The following is a 17,641-nucleotide window of genomic DNA, read 5'->3' on the forward strand; positions in this document are numbered from 1 at the left end:
GGGCAGGGCATTCAGGAGTTTTTAGGGAAAATCTGATGGACACTCAACTCACTCAGAATGAGTCTGATCTCTTCTTCTCAGGAACACCAGGAAAAAGACAAGAGTCTGCATCACTGGAAATGCTGTCTCTTGTGGTGATAAGAAAAGGCTTAAGAAAGCGACCATGACTTTTACAGTCTCTTGCAAGAGGAACAGCAAAAACACACATGAAGATAATTCTCTTTGAAATAATTTCTTTGTGCTTGAATGGCAACTGGGCAGGAAAAGAGTGATACACGCAGATTAGGTCACAAATACTTGTTCTGGGAGATTACAAGCATATCACAAAGCGATATTACTGGTATCCTGGTGATATCCCTGTGGGGTGTAATGAAATGTACAAAACACAATGGCAGTAAGGGACTTCTAGAGTATTTGAAGACTATATAACCAAAAGATGGCTCCAGCCAGTCAATGTGATGATAATGTGTAAATACATATACATGCATGCATGCATGGATGAGCAGCAGTGATGTGCTATTGTATGTCAGTTATTGCACTGGGACCTTTGGACAAGATGGAAGATACAAGCACCATTATTGGAGCAGAGAAGACAGGAGGAAGATTATTTATTTGCTATTGTAAGGGGCCATGACAACATCACTGTGTAGAACACAGGATGAAATAACAATTCTAGCTCTTATTCTCCCTCATGCTCAAGGACCTTCATGCACACTTGCACTCTCTTGACATCTGCTGAGAGCAAAGGCAAAGACAGAAAAACAATATGTAGACAGCTATAGAAAATAAGGACTCCTTTTTCAAAAAAAACAAAAAAGTTGAATATTCTGTCCCATTGTTTTATACACACTGAGACAAATACCAAGCACAACTTATAAAATGGTTTGTAATGATTTAGAGTTTTCTCCTTCACAAAAAAAAAAAAAAAGTGTTCTTCTTTCAAAAGAATACTAATCAAAATTGTACACCACCTCACCTCCAAGAAGAAGCACGAGAAAGGTTAGGCAAAAAGCATCTGTGGTTTCCCTTTGGCCTCATGTGATTGCAATGCTTGTGTCCTAGCCAAGCCAGTGATTCAGAAAAGGTCAGAATTCACCCTGTTTCACTTTTCCAAACCATATCAAGCAGTCTTCAGTCACCAAGGAGGGTCTGACCCAGATTTTGTCTCTTTCTTCTTAGCTCTTTGCCTGTACCTTTTGAGCAGCTACTTCCCCAGGCCAACTTCCTAAGCCTCATCATCTCCCTCTCATGTGCCAAAACAATCTTATTGCTTTCAGGTCTTTTACTCCCTTTGATCTCTCTTTCTCTGTGGACATATTGCCCTTCTCTTTCTTTTCTCCCAGAACCCCACTTCTCCTTTCCTGCAGATCCTCCAGGTTGATTTCTTCCTCATCCTTCTATTCCCTCAGGTTTTTCCCATATTATAGACACAAGACCCAACTCTTTATTACAAATTTTTCCCTTAGTAAGGGTGGGGGAGGGAACAGGGAGAAGGTCTGCAGCTTTTCCAAATGTTGTGTTGTTGGGAATACTTCCCTTATTGTGCCTGTCTAAAATATAGTTTATACAGGTGGCAGAATGAAATGTGCCATCTCGTAATTAGTCCCACATGCACTGCAGGCAATTTATCATCAAAACAATCAGCAGTCACCATTTGATTCAGTGAATACCAGAGATTATCAGAAAATTGAGCTGAGGGAAAGGAGGAAAAAAGATAGAGCACTTTGGCTTTTGTAAATTTTTTCTCCTTTTATTTTTCCCCCAAAAATATCACTTTCCCTCTAAAGTAGTGACCAAGCCAAATGACACTATAATGAATAGATTCACAGAAGAGCTGTTGTGTTGGCCTTTAAAACTTTTCTCTCCCTCTGAATTTGTTGTATTGGACTTTCTTGTGTACTTAATAAACTGTTTCAATAACAGCAATCATCACAAATGTGCTACTGGTGAGGAGGGTGTTCTTTTTCTTAAATGAGCACTGCTGCTCTTTTTAGTGACGGTGAGACAGTTTTTTCTGTCTCTTTTGTGCAAGAAAATGTGCATGGCAAACTCTGGACACTCATTCCTAAGTACACACACACACGCACACACACTCATACATATTCAGGCACATGCACTCATACATGGACATAGCTAGAGGTGTTAAATGCCCCAGGCAAAAAGAGGTGTGAAGACATTTCCCCACAAAATAATTAAGGATTATTAAAGTATCATTTACTGCCAGTACTTTTTATGTAGAAACCCAGTATTTAATGGGAAAACAGGATGCTGAATGGAAAAACAGGATGCAGGATGTCATCCAGCTCAGAGGAGCTGCTGAAATTCATGTATCAGAGTAATCAGGGTAAAGAAGAGAAATGTCTGCAGGGAGAGACAGCAGTAGCCCCATGGCCCTGCATGAGGGCATGTCTGCCTCCACCCTACATGCAGGAAGTGTGGACATATATTATCTTCCTGAAGGGCTGTGCAAGAATGTTCAGTGACATGGGGCTTGCTTGCTCTATGTCATTAAACCATTCACTGGAGGGCATAGCCCCCAGGGTAGTCACCAGCAGACAAAAGCACACAAGTATTCCTGATGTTTTGAGGAGTTTTTTGCTACACACAAGCTTCAGAAAAAAAAAATAGTGGGAAAACCAATAAACTTTTCTCTTACAGACTCTCCCAAGAACTGCTCAGCATTTCTCCTTCAATAGCTGCAACTCTTCCCTGTCCCAACCTCTTGCAGCCCCTCCTTGTACCAGATACTGCTAAAAAACCTCACAAGACAGCCTTTAAAAATTCTTCCACCACACGTTACAAACTGATCATTACAGTCTATGAGTCAAACCGAGTTTACTTTTTAAACAAAAGATGTGTCAATAAGACAAATGTTCCCATGTTAACTTCAATTACCATAGACATTCCTGGTGATGAAGAGTGTTTGATCTATTGCTACTTCTTCAGGGCAACTTCCTTTTGCAAGAAAGGCTTGTATTGCTGTGTTCTCTCTATCCTCTGCTTCCATTCTATCAATGTTCCTTTTGTTTCAGAGGCTCTTCAGTTGAATTAATATACTGATCAAAGGCAGAGAACTGAGTTCAGGCTGAGCTTAGTAAATCTAGAGTTGCATGAAAGATAAATTGCACTGTTGGAATGGATCCTTTGAGGTGAAGTTTTACAACAGGTAGATAGGTGAAGGTCGTGTTATTTTAGCTACAATACAGCATTACTGAAGTAATTGTTTCAAAATAGTGCAATGTTTTACTACTGCACTGTTGAACATCAGCTGTGATACACACTTACCAGAAACCACTATGTCCTGCATATTCTGCTATTTAACATAAAATACCAAATGCAAACAAAATATTTCCCTACCCTACTGTGGACAGTGAAAGTCATCTGTGATGGTCCCTGACTGAATTTGTTGTATAAAGGTCTTTAAGCACAGGACATGGCAAACACAAAATCACACATAAAGGGAGTTCAAAGTAACTTGACTTACTGCCCTTCATTAAAACACTTCCTTCAGAGTGGACATGAAAACACCAAAAAAAAGTCCTTCTCTAGCTCTTAGATGAAGAATTCATTGGCTGTACATGTGCAGCACACAGCAAAGTGCTATCATCTGCAACTGAGAGTTTACCCCACATCGACAAGACAAATAAACAATGATCCTTCACAGCTGCTTTAAGGCCGGCATTTTTCTCTGTACCCTTAAGCACTGACAAAGGACACAAACAAGGCACCCAGGAACACCCAAGCCTGCTCTGCCATCAGGTGTGGTGAGGGGAAGAAGGCAGAGTCAGGAAGAGCAGTCAATCATCACCCTTCCCAGTCCTCACCCCTCTCTCCTTAGTCCTTTCGAGTAGTCTTGCTACTGCAGACAGCAGAGAGGTCTTGAGCAACATCCATCCTCCTCCCCATCTGTGCAGAGGCTGGACAACCCTCCTTGTGGACACACGTAAAGTCTTGCTTATAAGGCACAAAAATTTTTGGCTCACGTGGAAGTTACTCTACCATGTGCCACATGGACTGACATTTGCAGCTCCTAGGGCAGGGTGGGTCCAAAGGAAGGTCTCAAATCCACATAATGTACCCTATTGTAGCCAAACAATAGGCTTCCAATAATAAATTGGAAGACATCTGAGAAAAGCCTCATTTTTAACAGCTTTGCAACCTCCTTATGTCTAGCTGTGCCAATAAAGGCACAAGAAAAGGAATGAGTGGAGGTCCCCAGCTCCCAGCTGTATCTAACAGACTGTGGAGACTGTGGAGGTGGGTGGCTCCCCTGCTGTTTACAAACCAGCACTGGTGGGCTGTTAACACTGGAAGCAACAGTACTTCACCAATGTCATCACTTAACAATATAATATGACAGCATGTATAGAACTGATTAGCATAAATCAACATAATACCCACTTTGCAGCATTAGTATTGAAAACTTTCATCCTCAAGTAGTGGGGAGGACACAATACGTGATGAATTGCAATGATTTTTCTGAAGTGCTCGCACATGGCAAGGTATGTTTGCACAGTGTGTGCGTGTGAGGCTGCACACACATGTATTTTAAGAATATGCACAATACTGTAAGTTACGGCATTAGTTTCTGACAATAACATTCCAGTATTTCTGTGACCTTTTCTTAGACTTAAAAAAAAGACAAATTTGCAGGAGCTGCCACATGGGGAAGAGTGGAATGAAAGGGGTGTGTGTCTGTGTGTCTGTGTGTACATGTATTTAGTCACTTTGATTTCAAAGTACATCGACCTGACTTTCTGTGTCCAAAGGGTCATCATGTATGGAGTCATATAAATAGAGACTGCTTAAAAATATAACTTGAGGTCACTCAGACTCCTAGGTTTGAATTACAGATAAACATATTTCAAAGTGTAAACTTTGGATGTGAGGTACAGGGGAGAACAACCTTACATGCCATTTCCATCAATTTTGATAAAGTAGTTTCAATTTTCAGTGTAATAATTCAAAGGTCTTGTGGCTTTTTGACAACACTGAGTTCCGCTTCTTCCTCCTCATTCTATTGTCCTTCCCTCCCCTGCTTTGTGCACACTCTGATCATTATCTGTTTCAAACCTGAATGCTTAATCACATTCAAGTGTATTTTTGAGACGTCTTCCAAAGTCTTCACTTAGGTAGCATTTTCTGAACAAGAGATCTCTTTGGGGTTAAGATGGCGTGCACATTTGGAGATGGCAGGCAAAGTACAAATAAAGGAAAAGTACTGTGCAGGAATTCTTCTCCTAGGGGAAAAGTCTATAAATTCTCTAGACTCCACAGCAGGTCAGGATAGTTAAATTCTCCATTCCTTTACTTACCAATGATGACACAGAAAACCAGAGAAGATATTCATGAGAGGTGCTCTAGTCACCTCCACTGCACTTCCCTAAGGTGACACCCTGTTTCCCAGCAGAAAGCTTACCACAGGCCTTGCTTGCCACCATATGGCATCGTATCTCTGCACTCACCCTTTCAATCATATTAATGCCAATAATGCAACAATCTTTTTCTTTTATAAAGGTCTTAACCTGGCTTGTGCATTAATTTAGTCTGCCAAGTTATTTATGCACCTATAAAAATGCAGACTAGGCATCCTTACAAGCACAAGCACATCCTATTAATGCTGATCTGAAAGAGTTCTGAGCTCACCGTTACAGGTCCTTGATAGTGTTGGCCCATTACTGAATGTTTTCTAGGGGCCAGAGGTGAACAAGCTGATTCCAAAGGGGATCCATCTGTGTCTTCCAGCTTAACCTGAAGTCTATTCTATTGTATAGAATTTTATTCTATTCCCATTGGACAGATTCACTCTTCTCTTGCTGCACCCAGACAATCTTGTAGTATTTCCAGACTGATGAAAACAAACAATGCTGATGTATGTCCAAACACTGCTGCTGTGGTATTTCCAACCTATTTCTGCTACCATTTCAGTGAGTGTTGGGAATGTACAGTACTGCTCTGAAATTAAACTGTATTCACAAGCTTTTCTTGGACATTTTGGCAAAACCTGCTCTGAAAACACTGAGAGTTTTGTCCATGTGAAGCCTGGAAGATTAGGCTGCATGTGGTACTCCAATAATAACACCAAAGTAAGGAGTATTATTAAGAGGCAGTTTAATTTTTGAACATATCATGTAACACACTGTGAAAGTAGCACAAGGTCAAGGAAAACATCTATTATTTAATTTGACTTGCAGCCAAACTAGTGGTGATGTTGAAGACCACACTTCCCACTCTGAATGGAACTTCATTTATTCAGTCCTTGCAGCTTCATCAAAACTTTCCACTCACTCTACCTCCATCCGTCTCTTTCTTAGCAAATACATCACAGCCTCTGAGGGTCCTTCCGTCTCATTCCTTATTCCTCTGCCAGATAAATGAGGAACACTCTTTACTCTTATATAAGCTACATTTTTTGTTTCCATTTCTGCCCTCATCTGAATCTTAACAGCTTCAGGAAAGTCAAAGTAGCAGAGATAACAGCAGAACCTCATCTCAGAAATCAATGTCATTGTCATCTAAAGTCTTCTTCCCAGACTGCATTGCCCCTCCTTTCTTGTACAATAAGATGGTGATTTCACATCAAAGGTAACCATGACAGCATCATGGCAGACATATTTGTTTGGGAGGTGGGTTAAAGCAGCTTTTCAGTACTGTATGCCTATTAACATTATTATACACAGACTCAAAAAAATCACTATTGCAGTCATTAAAAAGGTAGATGTGAATGCAAGATTTACTAAGCCTGAGTGGATGTGATCAATAATTTAAATATTACTGGATAACAAGTAAAGAAAACAAAAATAACAGCTTTGGTTTCAGGATATATGTAGCTGTCCTATGAACGTAAATATATTAAAACTTTTCTGCTACGTTTTATGACTCTATATAAATATCAAAATAGGTTTATAAGTTGAAAGGAGAACATGCCAATTCTAAAATCATCACTCACAGCACTTCAGTTTATGCAGCTAAATTTCCCAGCTAACAGCATTCTGCAGGCAGTTGCTCTCCTGCCCAGGAGGCAAACTACACATCTGTCTTTCCAATACTCATGGTAAATAACATCAGGCAGGAAATGCAGGCCTGCCAGAGCACATTCAAGGACAGTAGGGGTAAGGAGACTCATCACAGCCAGTAGGTGCAATCTCTGTTGGGTAGAGTAGAGGGTACTCACACAAGACAAATGTCTACATAAGGGTGCCTTTGCATTGGTGCGTTTTTCTGCTTCCCTTGGCATTCCGATCTGTTTCCAACCTGACCAACACCCTCATACTAAGGTCCTGTCTTTCTCTCCCCTTTTCTGGATGAAAAGGTCAATATGGAGAAAGGTCACTTTGCATCCTGTACTGAACAGACCACCTATCTCTGGCACCAGAAGTTAGGTTGAGTCCAATGAGGGCCACATTATAAACCACTATAAAACCAATGTCTTCACTGCTTGTGAAGTGTGCTTAAAATGGAACCTCTTGTGAGAAACTTTATGGTACCACAGCCACTTGGCAATGGGATCCACTTATTAGCCTCTTCCCAACTGCAGTAAACTGGAGTTTCTGTAACCCCAATGACTGTAGGACTCCAAGGTGGTTTGATTAAAGGTTTCTGTGAAATGCACTATGAAGTTCTGCAGTTCTCTTCTCAAGGCCAAGAGGAAGCTGGGTCCCGTTTTTTCCCAGATCTTTGTTTCTCATAAAATCAATTTATCATAAAGACATCAGTGGAAAGGGAAATGAAAAATTTGATGAGCTTCTGCTCTTTCCTGCCTTTTACTCTGGTTGTATTTTTCTTGGGGTTATGGCTCTTAGACAATATGCAAGGCGAGTTTGGCTTAATCTGTACAGCTTTATTTTTGCATTATCCAGAATCATTCATTTGGCATCAAGAGATTTCACTCAGATAACATAGATATGGTCACAGCAGAATTATACTGGCATACAAACCCAACTTTTTATTAAAAAAAAATACTCCTCCATCCTAAAACCTTCCCTAAATCCTAAAGAGCAAGACCAGAACAAATTATAAGGAATCAAATTTCCTAAAGCGTTCCTTTGACAGCACCTTACTACTCAGTACCACTCAGTACCACCTCAGTACTCACCTCAGAACCACCAGAAAACCTGATGCATCTATTGATCATCTGAGGGAAGAGCTCATCATCAACTTTTCCCAACACTTTCCAAGCTTTTTGACTTATGGTGTGGCAAAAAGTCCCTGTCTCCTGTTGGAGTCTGTTCTTGGGTGGGTCATTGCATCTTCTTTTGTGGAATGTTTTCCACTCAAGAGAGCGAAATGCTCCCTAGCCCTAGTGGGTACCTTCTGGCACAGAGGTGAATTAAGCTGTTGGAGGAGGGTGGTGCAGATGTGCTGATCTGAGCAGGAGTCAGGTCAGCTCCTAGGGGCCGCTGTGTAGCTGATGTGGGCAACCTCAAATCATTTTCCACTAGATCATAGGGCCAAATGCTGTTTTCCCATGCCAGGGAAAGCTCCTGAGCAGCTCTTCCCCAAACTCAGTCTAAGAGAAAGAGCAACAAACAAAAAACAGGCAGCAGTTTCCCTCAGACTTTGTAAGACAAATATTCAAAATGATAGTTTCTCTGCAGTTGGCTGTCATGTTTTTTCTCTTTTTAATTTATTTATTTATTAGCATTTTCAGTTCTCCTTCTGCACCAGAACTTTATTTAAGGCTGCTGGCTGGGAGCCCCTGGGAAGGTTCCCAGTTCCCTGTGTGGATTCCCCTGTATGCCACAGTATTAGGAGTGTGACCTCCTGCCTTGCCAGGACTTTAAAGGGCCCATCTGCCCTGTCAGCATCAATCACACTGGATTTTATAATTCAGCCCCTCCAAAATACCCAAGCTGTAATTCCCAGTTCTTAACAGTGTCCAAAGCAATTCTCTGCTATTTTTTTGCATGGAAAGAAAAACATCTAATCTAAAGCCTAAGTTTCCCCCTCATAACATTTATGCATAGACTGTGTTACTGCTATTATATTCTGAAAAACAGTTATTTCACCAAAATAAAAAATCCTTTTCATAAGTGCTTTGCTCCCTATGTTTTTTTTATTTTCCTTTTATGTTGCATATACCAACAGGGGCCAACTTTATTTCAGTATTGACTTGGATTTTGATGAATATGCTTCTATTTCATTTATTCTTTATTTGTGCAAAAGCTAGGCAGTATTTTTACATTGTTTCCCACTTCCTTTTTGATTAAACTGTTATATTTGATTTTCCAGAAATAAAGCAGCACAGAGATAGAGAGAGTGAGAAAAATACATCATCTTTGATTCTCTCCTGACTCACAGCTCTCTAAGCTCTGACCCAAAAGCCCACCTTAACTCACTGGAAATAAGTGCCCAAAGGGAGCCGTCAGAGAGCAAGCTCTTCAGGAAGTGACTACCCAAAGTGCTAACCACAGGAGAATGAGGCCTTTTCCACCTAAAATTAACTGAGCTGCTCAAACAAAAACACTAAACCTACTATAACCCTACTAGAATAATAATAATAGATGACCCAAGTCAGGCCTTTTAAACTAAATTGCTATAATCAGTATCAAAGATCAAAGATCAAAGGCCACGAAAACTTCAGTGCCATTAGTTAATGTCAGGAAAAACATGTCAGAAAAAACCCAGTTCATACAAATACAGAGGATAGGCTGTGTATCTCTTTTTCCTTCACATGTAACTTTCCAAAGCTCTCTTCTTTGGGGCTGGGGGTATCCCCATTCTTTGTTTCAGCTTAGGTAAAGAGTTTTCTGAGCAAAAAATATTGCCATCTACAATACATAAAGTACATATATAAAAATCTTCCCTTTTTGCGGTGTACCCACAACAGGATTTGGCAGTAAACTAAGACCAGGACAACAGGAATGGGAGCACAGTTTCATCAATGCCACTTGTTAAGGGGAGGAAATTTACTGTTGCTTCTTTGAGCACCCCCATGGGACAGGACTGAAACATCCTGGGGAAAGGGAAGAAGAAAACATCACAATAAAAAAGACCATCCAATGTAGCCTGAAAAGTGAACCTGATGCTACGACCCTCACAGCTGCACAGGAGCGTCCCTGCTCCCCTCCAGGGACAGAAGCAGCTGGGGTGGTGTGTCAGGAGCTGGGCTGAGTACAACCCAAGGAGCCCTGCTGAGAAGATGGGCAGGCAGCACCAGCCTTGCCCTGAGGAGCATAGTCTAGCTCTGTGAGTTACAGCAAAGTGCAGAAATCGTGGCTGAGCACAAGGCAGTGCATTCTGAAAGCCCCTGAGCAGATCAGTGATCGGGAAGAGAGCCCACTCTACCCCGACTACACTCCTTTCAGTGTCAGCCCTCAAGCTTTTTAAGCTCACTCTGCCCTTCTCAAGACCCAGAAGTGGCATTTGTGCTTTGGATGAGTCTGTGAAAGACCTCCAGGCTGTCAAACTACGAGCTGCCATCAGGTGTGCTTCCTCTCCTTCAGGTCTCTTGCAGTGCTGCTGCATGCCAGGGCCACCAGCCTGCCCACCTGGCAAACGGCCTAAACTCTGCTGCCCAGCTGCCTGCTGGTGGGGAAACCTGCCACCCAGCTGGAACAGGTACCAGGACCTTACCTTGGAAGCCAGTGACCAAGGTATTTATTTGCTCAGTGAAGGAGCTGAGTGGTAGAAAAAAGTCACCCATGTAGAAGTTAGTGGAGAAGGCCAAGCGGTCCCTAGTGCTCTGGTGTGTTCTGTACCAAATTTTCACTTCCCAGCCCCTGATGGATAATTCACATGTAAATGGTTGCTTACAGACATACATGCATCACTCAGATGTTCCTTCTATGGAATCAGCAAGCAGAGTTGGGCATTAACAGTGCTGCTCCTGCAGCACCTAAGCTGGCTTGATCAGGACTCACCTCCTTGTCAGAGGAAGTGATTCTGGTGCAAGAATGTGGAAATAACTGAAATATATATTTCCAAAGCTAGTATAACCACAGAGAAGATTTCTTTGAGACTGTGACTGACCACCCAGGCAGTCAAAGCTAATACATATTTGAACAGTGATTTGTAGGAATCTGATTTCACCCATACATTCATAGCAAGATCTAACACTTATGATGAGGACCACAAAAGATTTGCAACCTGTCTGCTAAGCCTACAAGAAAACTGAAGATTAACTCACAAGGAAGTCAGCTATCCAGACATTATGCAAAGCTTCCTAAAAGACAGTGACATACATTTAGCAACCATCGCAAAATCAGAACATCAAAAGAAAACATTTTTGCACTAGTTTTCCTTGCTATTGCCAGCCTATGTCCCTGTGAAGGGAGTAGTGTTTATGGAACCAGTGTTTGGAAAAGTAAGCTTGAATAGCAGTGTCAAAGGGTAATTGGCACAAAAGAGATCCCTACATTTGGAACAAGAGGAATTAAGTTTTCCTAAGCACATTGGGACCACAGAGGGCTTGTTGTTGATAGACCCACAAGTAGTAATATTACCAGGTTCATGCCAAGGGTCATAGCATGCAGTGAGACAACAGTTCCTTAGAGCAATGAGAGCAGGGTCACGACTCCTGCGTGCAACTGATTGATCCTCAGAGCTCAGATCTGTGAGATGCACAGGGAAAAAAATGTGAAATTTACAGCATTCATTTACACTTGGCTTTGAAAGGTTTTTATTGAGGCAATGATCACCTTGCATTTTTCCTTTTCAGTTACTGCCTGAAAGTCAGTGGAAGGATTTGAAACAATATATGACCATGGGATTTTATCAGCAGAATATATTAGTGCACTAGTTACATGCCAGGTAAAGTTTTGCAGCTGTTGGTAGCTTTTCTTCTCAAGGGCTCATATCTGGAGAATGGCATCTAATTTCCATTTAGCAGAAGAGAAGAAGCTTGAAGCCTTGAGAAATGACAGTGAAAATGTGCAACCAGCCCAGGGACTCAATTCTTAGTTTATGTACTTTACAACCACAAGTAGAAAAGTGCATTGAAGCCACATTTCCACTTTATTGATCTTGAACCTCAACTTTTAGAATGGACTTGAGGAATATTTAGGACAACCTGAGCACAAATGAGGTTTAGGGTGTTCTAAGTTATGCATCTGGTATGGAATAGTGGATGCCCTGCACTGCTCTTGTAACCCTACAAATGAGGGTCACCTCAACACAAACTGCCTCCTTTCCTTGGGAGCCTCCTGCCCGTTTGCCACCTGAGAGAATCTTGTTATGAAAAGCATACTCTGTTGCCTCTTTAACGGGTCATTTATATTTCTGATGACAGTAGAAAATAGTAAGAGTCAAGGTTTAAGAAGGAGTCCATGGCTCCAACACAGATTAAATAAACATCTGGAAACACCTGCGGAGCTCAGCAGAAGTCATTCTGGATCTTGTGATAGTTTTCAGTCACTTCAACCTGTTCTGTGTAATGCCCCAGGTACATCCCCTTGGATTCCTGATCAGGATTGTACAACAAGAAGAAATTTAGTAAATTTTGAATGAGCCCAGAGACAGGGCCATGTGAGTTTGACCAGTGCTAAATGAGTACAGATAACAATAAAGCTTATAGCTACATACTTCCTACCAAGTCTCAGTGCTTGGATTCAAGGAGCTCATGTAGAACTGCACACAGACTGGAGTGCTATGATCAATACTGGAAGAGGATATAATGCAGTACTATTAATGCAACTGGTCCCATTTAACTCAGCAGAAATTCTGCCATTTTCTTCATTCAAACTAGGATTTCACCTAATGTGTCTTTTCCAGCTCTAATATCTGCGATCCTGAGCACATTACTAAATTGCCAATGGGATCTACCAACCATTACAGTCTGTGATTTGTCAAGTACTCTATTTGTATTCACTTTGTCTCTGTTGTCTACAGGATTCCAGTAATAACCTATTAAAGACATTTAATATTACCAATTTAAAACTGAAAAACACAAACTACTGAGGTGGTGAAGTTGCCAGAAGAGACATCAGGGCCTGTGTTAGAATATCTGATTCAACCACTCCTATATGTGCAAAGCCTGCAGATTGGATAATTATAGTTCCATCAGTGAATAGTGTATTTATTAGACCCAAATTCGGTTATCAGAAGTGTTTACAGAGAGATTCCCATGATAGAAAGGGCTGGCAAATGTGGACAAATAAAGATGGCTTATTAAAGCTGAGGTTTTGTGAGAGGTGCACTCATTTTCAATGCAGCTACCCAATACTTACAGTCCTGAGCAACATGGTTCAGTACATACATAGAAATTAAGGACGACTCTGTCATACCTGTTATTTAGTAAAGCTCAAAATCACAGCTCAGCACTCAATCAGATAGAAATATTGTTTTCTTATAGTATCACAAAAGCAAGCCTTGACAAAAAAAGAGAATATCAAATGCCTCTTATCCTTGCTAAGTTGTTAATGGTGGAATAAACACAGATAGCTACATGCTTAGTCTAGTTTGGCATCAATTTGTATACACATAGAGAAACAAGTTACAGATGTTTAAAAAGTTATGACAAATGAGAAAACAGTCCTACACTAAAAGTGGCTGCAATAAATTGCCTTTCAGTTACAGGTCTGTGGTCAACAGTTGACATATATGGAGTGAAAGTAAAGGATAGGGTGATAGTCCCACTCAACCAATACAGGCAGCAAGTAGCAAACAATTGTTGAACAAAGGTGTTGCGAGAATCCTAAATAGACAAGTATTCAAAAGCCAGGGAAAGTATCAGTCCTGTAAGTCAAAAGGCAGAAGTAGTCAAAGCAATGAAAAATTTCTGAAAACTTGAAACTACTGAAGTTTATTATTAGTTACAGTTCTTGCAGATTCATGCTGCTTCCACTGCTCCTTAAAAGGCTTTTTACCCTTCACTAGCTTCATTGCCTCTCTGGTGAAGGCAGAGAGAGTAAGTCCTATAAGTAGAGAGTAAGTAGAAAGTAGAGAATAAGTCCTATAAGGTACGGCTGAGGGAGCTGGAGTTACTTAACTTGCAGAAAAGGAGGCTCAGGGGAACCTTACCACTCTCGATGATGACTTAGAGGTTGTAGCATGACAGGGATCAGTCTCTTCTCCCAGGAACCAGTGACAGGATGAGAGATAGGATCTAGCTGCGCCAAAAATTCTGGCTGGGCATCAAGAAGTTCCTCACAAAAATGCTTGTTAAGCATTGGAACAGACTGCTCAGGGAGGTGGTAGAGTCGCCACCCCTGGAAATGTTCAAGAAATGACTGAACATGTCAAATAGTGCTGGCAATGTGGTGATGAGTCAAAGGTTGGACTTGATGATCTTGGAGGTCTTTTCCAACCTTAATGATTCTGTGATTCTGTAATATTCAGGAAGCTCCAATGTGTTTGGCTCAGCCTATGAGGTTGGTGCAATTCCAGCAACAGATTTCTTCTATTTGGTTCTCTGTCTCTCATTGTCAGTTGAGATCAAGCAGCCCTGCACATACAACATGATTGTTCATGAACAGTTCTGACAATAAATTTGCTTTCATTTTTTATTTTCTGGTTAAATATTTTTTAATTTCTTACTAAGTTCTAGGGCAAAGGCAAGCATTGCTTTGTGTCACATTTAATACCTAGTATGATTCAATATGTTCATCTACTTTGGGAGCTTTTCTTGAATATATTTTCCTTTTTTTTTAAACTGAAGTTCATTTTTAGAGAAAAGCATCCACTTAAGCAATATTGAGACACTTTAATTTGGGCAGGGATCAGATAACTCCAGGGGTATCTTCAGTCTATTATTCTGCAATTCAAAATGTCAAAAAAATCTTTCAAAAGTCATTCAAACCGATTATTTGAATTGATAGAAATACATCCTTTTTTTTCCTGTTTAACTAGACCTATACTTTCAGGATGAAAAATTGACTAAAAATTTTCATCCAGATCTAACTTTTTCTTTGAATATATTCATAGAGCTACACTTTTTATTTTACCCCTTCAGGAAATAACCTGTTTGCAAGTCAATTTATCAAAATTACCCTTCCAATGCATAAAATAATAATGTATTTCAGTTAGTGCTCTTGCATCATTTTAAAAGCAGAAGAATTAGGAAGAAGAGAAAAGAAAGAAAGGACAAAAATATATTTTAGAGCTTCTTAAAGTCTTTAGAACAATATTCTTCTGCATGGGTCTGTTTTTGTCACTAAAGTAATCTGTTTCTTTTTCTATGGGACTTAGAAGTTCAGATAAACTTCAAGAGTAGCTCATGACACATTGTTTAGCTATATAAAGCTTCTTTAACACAGTGCAAAAGACATCCAAAAACTTCTTACCCAACAAAATATTACTATTAAGCATCTAAAAATTATTTATTTCCTTTAAGAAGAGAAAAAATCCTAGTTATATTTAATGTATCTTACCTCTCACTAGAGTTTACACTGATTTTACTGATACTTTCTTGGAAGTCAGAAAACATTCTCTTATCTAAAATATTGAGAGGTTTCATTTGAAAAAAACATTTGAAATATTTGGAATATTTTATGAGTCAAAAAAGTCAGCACAGATTCTTTTGTTTATTTAATTATTTAATGTTTGGACAGTGCTTTGCAAGCATAATACGCACTTATTTTTAGCATTACTTGTGCATACAGCATTATCAGCAAGATATGAATAAAATGCTCTCAGCTTTGCAAGCAATTTTCTTGATTAATTTCTTTGTATAAAGCAGCAGAGGGAGCTCATACATTATTTTTGGTGTGTCACACACAAAAAAATGATAAATTGCACATGCACACACGTGTGCGAGCACGCGCGTGCGGGTGACACGGCCCCGCGCACGCGTGTGCACGCACAGCCAGCTCTGGGACAAGCTGCACAGCTACAGTGGCTGTGCCTGCACTTGTCACACAGACCAATAGGAGCAGATGTGTTCAGCGAAAGAGCTGGGACTGAGCCCTGCATGGCCATGGCACAAGTCCTCCAGGGTGGCCTTTCTGGACTAGTGCAGCCTGGTCCCACCAAGCTGAGACACCCATGTGTGCCTTGGGCGTGTTCAGTGAGCTCCCAGAGTGCTTCTTCCAGATGGATTTTACCCAAGAGGAAGCCAGCTGGTACATTCTGACCTTGATCCTGGACACAAACCAAAGCTCAGCTGGTGGGGGTGATCTGGAGGCCTTGTCAACAGCATGCACTTGATCCAGAGAAAGTCACTGGCACCAGAGCTGTGTTAGAAACTTCTAGGTACCCACCTGAGCTTATCTTCAGGTATGTAAGGAATCAAATCGATGGCATGAATTTAGGCAATTGCATTCTGCTGGAGTGACATGTTAGGAGCCTTCATGCTTTTTTGAACTTTCTCCTCAATCTGTGTAAGTTTTGCAGGAAATGTTTCACAATGGAGGTACACTGAGAAAGAAGTGATGAAGTCCCTTAAAAGACTGGACAAACTTCCTAAACTTCTTGGTTTTGTCTGATTGAATGAGTTCTTAGGAATACATACCTTCAACCAGCTCCCTGAAATCTGTAAATCCAAAGTATAAGGAGGGCTTAAAGCAGTTATTGAGCAGGCCCTAGCACTCCCTGAACAGCAGAAGCAGAATTTTTATTTCCTTTAAGGATATGTAGAGTATATCCTCTTGTACATGCTGGGCCAGCCAGCACCTTAGGAACATCATTTGGCTTCCCTAGGCACTCTTGTGGAAGCCTAGGAGGAAGCAATGGGCAGTGGATAATTTGGTGGAGGGAAAAGCCAGGAGGAAGCAGTTAGATAGATAGTCCAGTGCACTGGACTATCCCATATCCTACTATATACAGATGAGCACTGTTGGGGCCAAAGCCTGGAAACAATGGGAAAAAACTGGTCTGCCAATACCTTTTATTCCCAGGACGGGCACAGGTACTGGGAACTTCACACTACGGCTTGCTTGTTTTGCTTCTAGACCCGGACTGAGCAGATGTGAAGATGGCAACAATGGGACTGAAAACAACAGGGGAAAAAAGGTTAGAAAATGAGAGAAGTGTGGAGATGGGTGGGAACTGGGGGATGTGGAACAAGATGGGAAGAGCAGACCAAAATGGCACAAAGGTTTTGTGATTTTAAAAAACTTATCCTTTCAGGGTGGGGTTAGGGGCAAAAGGAATAGATTCAGGGAGAATTACTTTTCATACCTAAACCAGCTGGCCAAACTTGTGATGAAAAGCCCATAAAACATCACTGTGAGAGAGGAAAAGCCACATTGTTTTTATTTGTCTGTAGAGCAATATGTGTCACTGTATAAATAGTAACTAATAACATGTGCTGCAGCACTTCTGTGGTATTTTTTAATAATTACTATTGTTGTAAAGGAGTTAAGTAAGAAGTAAAACATCTCTATGAGGGAAAAAATTGCTATCTCTTTCCCCCTGATATTTGTGTAACTGAATTAAAAATACACAGATACATCGAGTCAAAAAAACATTATTCCTAGTTCAAGGAACTCAAGCTGAACACCTTGAAAAATCTCTCAGCTACATTGTTCTCTCATATGTTATGAGGATTTTTATTTCTTTTTAACAGCAGTAAATCGTCAAATGAAAGAGGCTTATATTGCACATACCATTGCGAGACATGCTCATCATGTAACGTCAGAATGAACTATTTTTTAACCTAATATACAACAATTTAGCAGCATTAGAAGAACATAAAACAGATAAAAGTATAGCTTTCACAGCCATTCATCAATGGCCTTTTTTTGAAGAGTGCAGATACCTCCTC

The 17,641-nt window shown here is 40.6% G+C and overlaps 1 long non-coding RNA gene across 1 annotated transcript in view; it reads right to left on the minus strand.

The window, feature by feature from the left end:
* The window catches only part of LOC113458724 (uncharacterized), a 96,050-nt gene that overhangs the window by 27,936 nt on the left and 50,473 nt on the right, over positions 1-17,641 (minus strand). The window lies entirely within an intron of this gene.

This window comes from Zonotrichia albicollis, chromosome 1 (assembly GCF_047830755.1).
Source record: "Zonotrichia albicollis isolate bZonAlb1 chromosome 1, bZonAlb1.hap1, whole genome shotgun sequence".
Classification (NCBI taxonomy): domain Eukaryota; kingdom Metazoa; phylum Chordata; class Aves; order Passeriformes; family Passerellidae; genus Zonotrichia; species Zonotrichia albicollis.